This window comes from Panthera onca, chromosome C2 (genome assembly GCF_046562875.1).
Source record: "Panthera onca isolate mPanOnc1 chromosome C2, mPanOnc1 haplotype 2, whole genome shotgun sequence".
Classification (NCBI taxonomy): domain Eukaryota; kingdom Metazoa; phylum Chordata; class Mammalia; order Carnivora; family Felidae; genus Panthera; species Panthera onca.
The window spans coordinates 61,769,523-61,776,933 of record NC_138347.1 but is presented as its reverse complement, the minus strand read 5'-3'; the positions used below and the strand labels follow the sequence as shown (position 1 = coordinate 61,776,933).

Sequence of the window (7,411 nt, the reverse complement as noted above, 5' to 3'; positions counted from 1 at the left end):
GTCACACATTGCCCTGCCTTAATCACCACAGGGCAAGGTATCACACACTCAAGGCAGTCTCTACGCTCCAGAGCCTGCTGAAATTATTCAAATGAACCAATCCTAAACCTGCTTACCCTGATTACCTACCTTGCTCATTGCTTCCCATGAAAACCACAATAAAGGCCATGCTATACCTTTACTTCTGTTTCTTGACAGAACTTGGTGCTTCCCCATGTGGCCCTGCATAGGGTAGCAAGCCTCTTCCTCTTGAGAACTGTAAGAGAACAAGCTGCCTTTTATGTTTTTATTTTTTTTTATTTGAGAGAGAGAGAGAGAGAGAATGCACAAATGGGGGAGAGGGGCAGAGGAAGAGAGACAGAATCTTAAGCAGGCTCCACACTCAGGGTGGAGCCCAACATGGGGCTTGATCCCACAATTCTGGAATCATGACTAGAGCCAAAATCAAGAGTCAGACACTCAACCAACTGAGCTGCTCAGGTGCCCCCAAACTGCCTTTTCAATGGCAAGCATCTCCTGATCTACTGGCCTCACCATACCTTAATAAAAACAAACTTCTAGGCATATTTTAAAGAAATCCAATATCATATACTTTAGTTTTTTTTTTAATTTTAAAAATGTTTATTTTTGAGAGAGAGAAAGAGACAAGGGTGAGCGGTGGGGGGGGGGGGGCGGGGGAGGGGGGCACAGAATCCAAAGAAGTCTCACGGCTCTGAGCTGTGAGCACAGAGCCCAACATGGGGCTCAAACCCACAAACCCTGAGATCATGACCTAAGCTGAAGTCGGATGTTTAACCGACTGAGCCATCTAGGTGCCCCTTAGTTTTTTGTTTTTTGTTTGTTTATTTGTTTTTTATAATAGCACCCTACTTTTAGGTACCAATTTCTATGTCAATTATTTGTTGGTATATAATAGTCACTTCCAAACTCAGTGGCTTAAAATGTCCATTATTTTTTATTTCTCACAATTCTGTGAGTTGGCTGGCTCACCTGAGCATTTTCCTGCTCCATGTGGTGGAGATGAGGTCACTCAAGTGGTTGTATTCAGCTGGGAGCTCACCTAGGTGTGGAATGTCCAAGACTATCCTCCAGGGCCTGTGTCTACTTGTCTTCTCATCACTCAGTAGTCAAAACTGAACTTCTCTGTAACATGGCAGCTGGTTCCTGAAAGCGAACATCCCAAAAGACAATCCCCAGTGTGCAAATATTTATCAAGTCTCTGTTTGAGTCATGCTTGCTACTGTCTCAGTGGTCAAACCATCAGCTAGCTCACACTCTATGTGGGAGAGGACTACCCACGGGATGAATACTAAGAGGTATGGGTCCTCTGGGGCCATCAAGGTAATAGTATACCATACCAGTGTGATAATGCCATTCCAAGTTTCTTTTTGCTTTGGGGAATAGCCCATGGAGTGTAGCAGAAAATGTATGCATGCTGTGATGTGGTGAAGACAAAAGGTCTGCAAGACATGGATGTAGACAAGACAATCGTGAAATATTTGATTTTTCACTACTCAATTAGCCATGCTGGCATTCTAAAGACACAAATTTTCATTTTCCTAGAACACATCCTAATCTAGGATTAAATGGCATCGCACTGCAAGTAAGCTTGTATTTCAATGATATCCTCATCACTATTAAAGAGGCCTACTCTGGCTAACTATTTGGGACTATGAGATTTTCCAATAAAATTTTGTTTTCTTTGCTGTCATTGTTCCTGTTCCTTTTTCCTACAAAGATTCCTTTGGTTACATTGACATTCTGAGAAGAGACAGTCTTCAGCAATTATCCACATGGAAACATGTGCTACTTACGGCAGTCTGCTCTTGCTTATTTCCTATCTTGCTAATTTTGTGAAATTGGTTATTTGTGAATAGTTACTTGATTACAGAAATAACTTACTTAAGCTTAGAATTGTTGTAGACACTTAGACGATTAAGGTCATCTACGTGAAATCTGAGTCATTGAGATAAAAAGGGGATATCCAGGCTACAATCTGACTACAAAATATTTATATGTCTGGGAATATCTCTGGGCTTTTGAGTCACATAAAGAAAGTCAAACTGACAGCTGCCTTATTGAGAGGTTAAAAAGTAGGAGGAACTCCATCCATCAGATTACTCATTCCAGATATCATCCTGAGTCAGGCCTCTTCCAAATATAATTACTACTACCGTCTGTACATTAATCTCTGCTTACACCTTCTATTTTAGATAAATTGTTGCTTCTGGGTCATGGATTCATTTAGATACACTCTTCTTTCAGTCCTCTGCGGGTTTCAAAGTAGGATCCCCATATAACACTCATGAAAAAACTTGAAGTGCCATTTTAAAATACAGATTCCTGAGCCTTGCCTCAGACCTACTACATCAGAGTTTCTCAGGTTTGAACTCAGGAATCTGGATTCTTTTTGACAAGTGTCTGTGTTTGTTTCATGTACTCTGAAGTTCAAGGATCACTGTATAAAGGGAAAGACAAAAATAGGGTGTAAGATCCAACCTGAGTTAAATAGTATTCGTGTTTGGCTGCTGAGAGGAAGGGCAAGATCTCTTCTGGCAAAATTCAGAACTAAGGTTTGTCCTTGGAGACCTTTTTTATCTCCCTTTCATCTTTGCTCCCTCATATTCTTCAATAATTCAACACCAATTGTCATTAGTCCAGCTAACACCATGAGGTAGGCACTGGGCCTCGAGCCTCACAAAATTCTATGGTATAAGGCATAGTATCATCCCCCCATTTTGCAAGTGAGGATATTGAGGTTCATTGAAGTTATGGAATTTGTCTAGAACAGGAGCTAAGTAAGGTAGAGCTAGGATTTGAGTGCACGTCTGTTCTACAGTCACTTGCCTGAGAAACTCATTCACATCATAGTGTTGGGGGTATTAGGTTTCAGATGCATGAAAGTCCCTGCATCTAGCTGAGGCCATGTCTATTTTTTTTTTAATTGAAGTGTAATTAACAATGTTATATTAGTTTCATGTGTACAACATATTGATTCAACTATTCCACACACTACTCAGCACACACCAGGTTAAGTGTAGTTACCATCTATCACCAAAGAATCATTATAATATTTTTAACTACATTCCCTATGCTATAGTTTTCATCTCTCTGCTTATTTACAGAAACTTCAGTGCCAGCACCCCTGAGAAGCACTTTTCTCTTTCCTTTTTAATCAACTCGAATTTTCTTTTCGGGGAGTATTTCTTCCAATATTTTGAACTAAAGACCAAAAGGCTGATGGCTGGAGTCCTCTCCACCTCCGCCTTCTCTGGAATGTTTATCAGGCAAGATGCCGCCTCTTAGTACACACCTCACTAAATATCTCCTGGAAAAAAATGAGTAGAAGCTGACTTACTGAGAGCCCTTTCTTCCTCATAAATGACTCCATTGGAGCATATGCTTCATGTCCACGTTTTGGTCCCTGTTTGAGCTCCAGCACCTAGAAGAGTGGTTGGTGCACCAGTACTCACTAAATGTTGACTGAATAAATGAATGAACACACTGATTTTTTTTCTCAGTTTTATTGAGAAACAACTGACACACATCACTGTGTAAGTTTAAGGCACACAGCATGACGGTCTGATTTACATATGTTGTAAAATGATTGTTTAACTAACATCCATCTTCTCATATGGATACAATAAAAAAAGAAAAGAAAAAGGAAAACGATGCTGTCCTTGTGATGAGAACTCTTAAGATTTATTATATTATTAACTTTCCTATATATCATACATCAGTGTTAGCTACAGTCATCATGTTGTACCTTACATCCCCAGTACTTATTTATAACTGGAAGTCTGTACTTTCCAACCACCTTTCTCCAATTCTCCCCCACCCCACCCCAGCCTCTGGTTACTAAAAATCAGAACTCTTTTTCTACGAGTTTTGAAATTTTTTATCAAAGATTCTACATATAAGATCATAGAGTAATTGTCTTTCTTTGACTATTTCATTTAGCACAATGTCTTTATGATACATCCTCGTTGTCACAAATGGTAGGCTTTCCTTGTTTTCTTATGGCTGAATAACATCCCATTGTGCATATATACCACGACTTCTTTATCCATTCCTCCATGAAGGGACATGCAGGTTGTCCTCATGTCTTGGCTATTGGAAACAATGCTGCTATGAGCATGGGATTACACACATCTTTTCAAGTTAGTGTTTTCATTTCCTTTGGATATAGTTTGAGAAGTGGAATTTCTGGATTATATGGTAGTTCTATCTTTAATTTTTTGAAGATCCTCCATACTATTTTCCATAATGGTTCCAATTTACAATTTCACCAACAAAGCACAAGGGTTCCATTTTCCCCACATTCATGCTAGCATTTTTTATCTCTTGTCTTTAACGATGGCCATTCTAAGAGGCGCGAGGTGATATCTTATTGCGGTTTTAATTTGCATTCCCCTAATGGTTAGTAATTTTGAGATTTTTTTTTTTAATGTTTATTTATTTTTGAGAGAGAGAGAAAGAGACAGAGTGTGAGCCAGGCAGGGGCAGAGAGAGAGGGAGACACAAAATCTGAAGCAGGCTACAGGCTCTGCGGTCTCAGCACAGAGTACACTGGAACTCACGCCTCACAAGATCATGACCTGATCCGAAGTCGGGCACTTAACCAACTGAGCCACCCAGGCACCCCGAGCATTTTTTCATGTACCTGTTTGTCTTTTGTATGTGTTTTTTGGAGAAGTATCTGTTCAGGTCCTTTGCCCATTTTGTAATAGGGTTATTTCGTTTTTTGTTTTGTTTTGCTATTGAGTTGCATGAATTCTTTATATATTTTGATATTAACTAACCCCTTATCAGATATATGCTTTGGAAAATTTTTTTTCCCCCATTCTGTTGATTGTATTTTAAAACTGCATTTTAGGGATGCCTGAGTGGCTCAGTCGGTTAGGCTCCTGACTCTTGGTTTCGGCTCAGGTCATGATATCACAGTTCATGAGATAGAGCCCCACATGGGGCTCTGTGCTGTCAGCACAGAGCCTGCTTGGGATACTTTCTCTCTCTCTCTCTCTCTCTCTCTCTGCTCTTCCCCTGCTCGTGCTCTCTCTCAAAATAAATAAACTTAAAAAAATAAAAAAATAAAAAATGTTATGGCTCTCATCAGAAACTAAGAAGGTGGGAAAGCTAAGATCTGGGTTACAGTTCCCAGGACAGAAAAGTTGCTCTGCTAGATACATCAACCCCATGTCCTGTGCACTGATCAGCTGCAGCTGTGTCCCAACAAGTGACCCAGGAATGGGAATTTTAAGTGCTTCACCACAAATATTTGGCTAAATGCCAATAGGGTTCTGTAGATATTAAAGCCAAGCTATGCTTTTCTCATAAGCCTATGTATTCATTCTTTCCCTCATTAAACAAATATTTATTGAGCAACTTCTATGTATAGGCACAACTCTAGGCACTGGGCATACAGTAGTTGACAGAATTATCAAAAGTTCTAGTCATTATAGAGTTTCTTATATTTTGTTTGGGGTTGATGGGGGGCGGGGGCGGGGAGGAGTTGGTAAAAAGGAAATAAAGACTATGACTAGGTCTGCTAAAGAGAAGAGAACACTCAGACCAACATCAAATGTATATGCATTGGAGGAGGTCACACATGAGAAAGTTGCACTGTGTCTGGCCTTCCCACACAGGGCTATCACTGTCAAAAGGGCTGCATTTGGGACACACTTGGACTGGGGAAAACAATGATGCCAGGACAGATCAACCCCACCATTCCCCTCTTCCTCTGGATCATGCATTTCTATACTGAATACCAGGATAGAAAGGATGTTTCTTGTTCACTATGAAGCTTGTAGTACAGGTTCTGCTGCTTTGGATTCCATAGACACCATGAACTTGTGCATCACGGCTGACGGAATAGGTAACAGGTGCAGAGAGAGAGGATGAAGCTGCCTGCTCTGTGTGGTGGGCAGAATGAAGTGGCATTGTCAGGAAAAACCACATACTTTACCTCACTCACTCTCCTGGCACAGCCATCTGGCCTGGACTGCAGCGATGTGGGGAGATCCCTGTTCCTTATAGCTTAGGAGGATTCTCCTTTTGGAGACCCCAGATGTGCTTATTTGGGCAATCTCAAACAGGATCTGTCTGGTATCTCCCCCTTCCTCCAATACCTGTGCCTCTGATGCTGGTCCAAGCATCAGACCAGCTCATTTTGTGTCAGCTCATTTTGTGCCAAGAATGAGTTACATAATTTCTACAATATCATTTGCCCTTCTCCCGAAAACATCTGGATCCACTCCTTTATTTATTTATTATTATTTTTTTAAAGTAAATTCTATACCCAAGTGGGGCTCAAACTCACAGCCTAGAGATGAAGAGTCACATACTCTACCAACTGAGCCAGTCAGGTGCCCTTAGATCTACTCCTTCTTGAAGGACTGATACATTTTTATTAATGCTTTACTCTTTATTTCCTCTTAAAGTGTGAACAATCAAGGGAGAGTTAAATCAGTAAGTTCCTAACACATGCATGTAAATTAATTACTCAGGCACTCGACAGGAGAACTGAGAATAAGGAAACTCTCAAGTCAGGTAAAAAGTGCATATGGGGTGCAGAGAGGTGGGGGATACATGCACACAGCCTGAAATTGCCAAAGCCAAACTCCTCCTTCACTAGTCTTGCTTGGGACACCCCCAAGGTGTGGCAGTTCACCAGTAAGTTGTAGGGATAAGTGCCCAAGCTCTGGAGTTAGCAAAATGGGTTCTAACTCTGACATCATTTCTGCATATCTGGGTTATTGATTCTCTCTGAACCTTAATTTCCTTAGCTGTGAAAAAGAAGAGTGGGGGATAACGACACTTATTTTTTAGCAGTGTCATGAGGATCACATAAGATGATATACATTGGGTGACTGGCAGTGCCTGACACATAACAAATCCAAGGGCAGTGAACTTTAGGCTGTGTTTAAAGGATTCTGGGCCTTCCAAGGGATACAGGAGTACTGATGCATAGGGGCACCTGTACCCCAATGTTTATAGCGGCACTCTCAACAATAGCCAAATTATGGAAAGAGCCTAAATGTCCATCAACTGATGAATGGATAAAGAAATTGTGGTTTATATACACAATGGAATACTACGTGGCAATGAGAAAAAATGAAATATGGCCTTTTGTAGCAACATGGATGGAACTGGAGAGTGTGATGCTAAGTGAAATAAGCCATACAGAGAAAGACAGATACCATATGGTTTCACTCTTATGTGGATCCTGAGAAACATAACAGAAACCCATGGGGGAGGGGAAGGAAAAAAAAAAAAAAAAAAAAAGAGGTTAGAGTGGGAGAGAGCCAAAGCATTAGAGACTGTTAAAAACTGAGAACAAACTGAGGGTTGATGGGGGGTGGGAGGGAGGGCAGGGTGGGAGGGAGGGCAGGGTGGGTGATGGGTATTGAGG

The 7,411-nt window shown here is 40.9% G+C and overlaps 1 long non-coding RNA gene across 1 annotated transcript in view; it reads right to left on the bottom strand.

The window, feature by feature from the left end:
* Nucleotides 1-996: 996 nt before the first annotated feature.
* LOC132684177 (uncharacterized) overlaps nucleotides 997-7,411 on the bottom strand; it is a 406,296-nt gene continuing 399,881 nt past the window's right edge. Inside the window, exon 4 of the long non-coding RNA XR_009612601.2 lies at nucleotides 997-1,164. This is a non-coding gene — a long non-coding RNA (uncharacterized LOC132684177). The remainder of the gene's footprint in view (nucleotides 1,165-7,411) is intronic.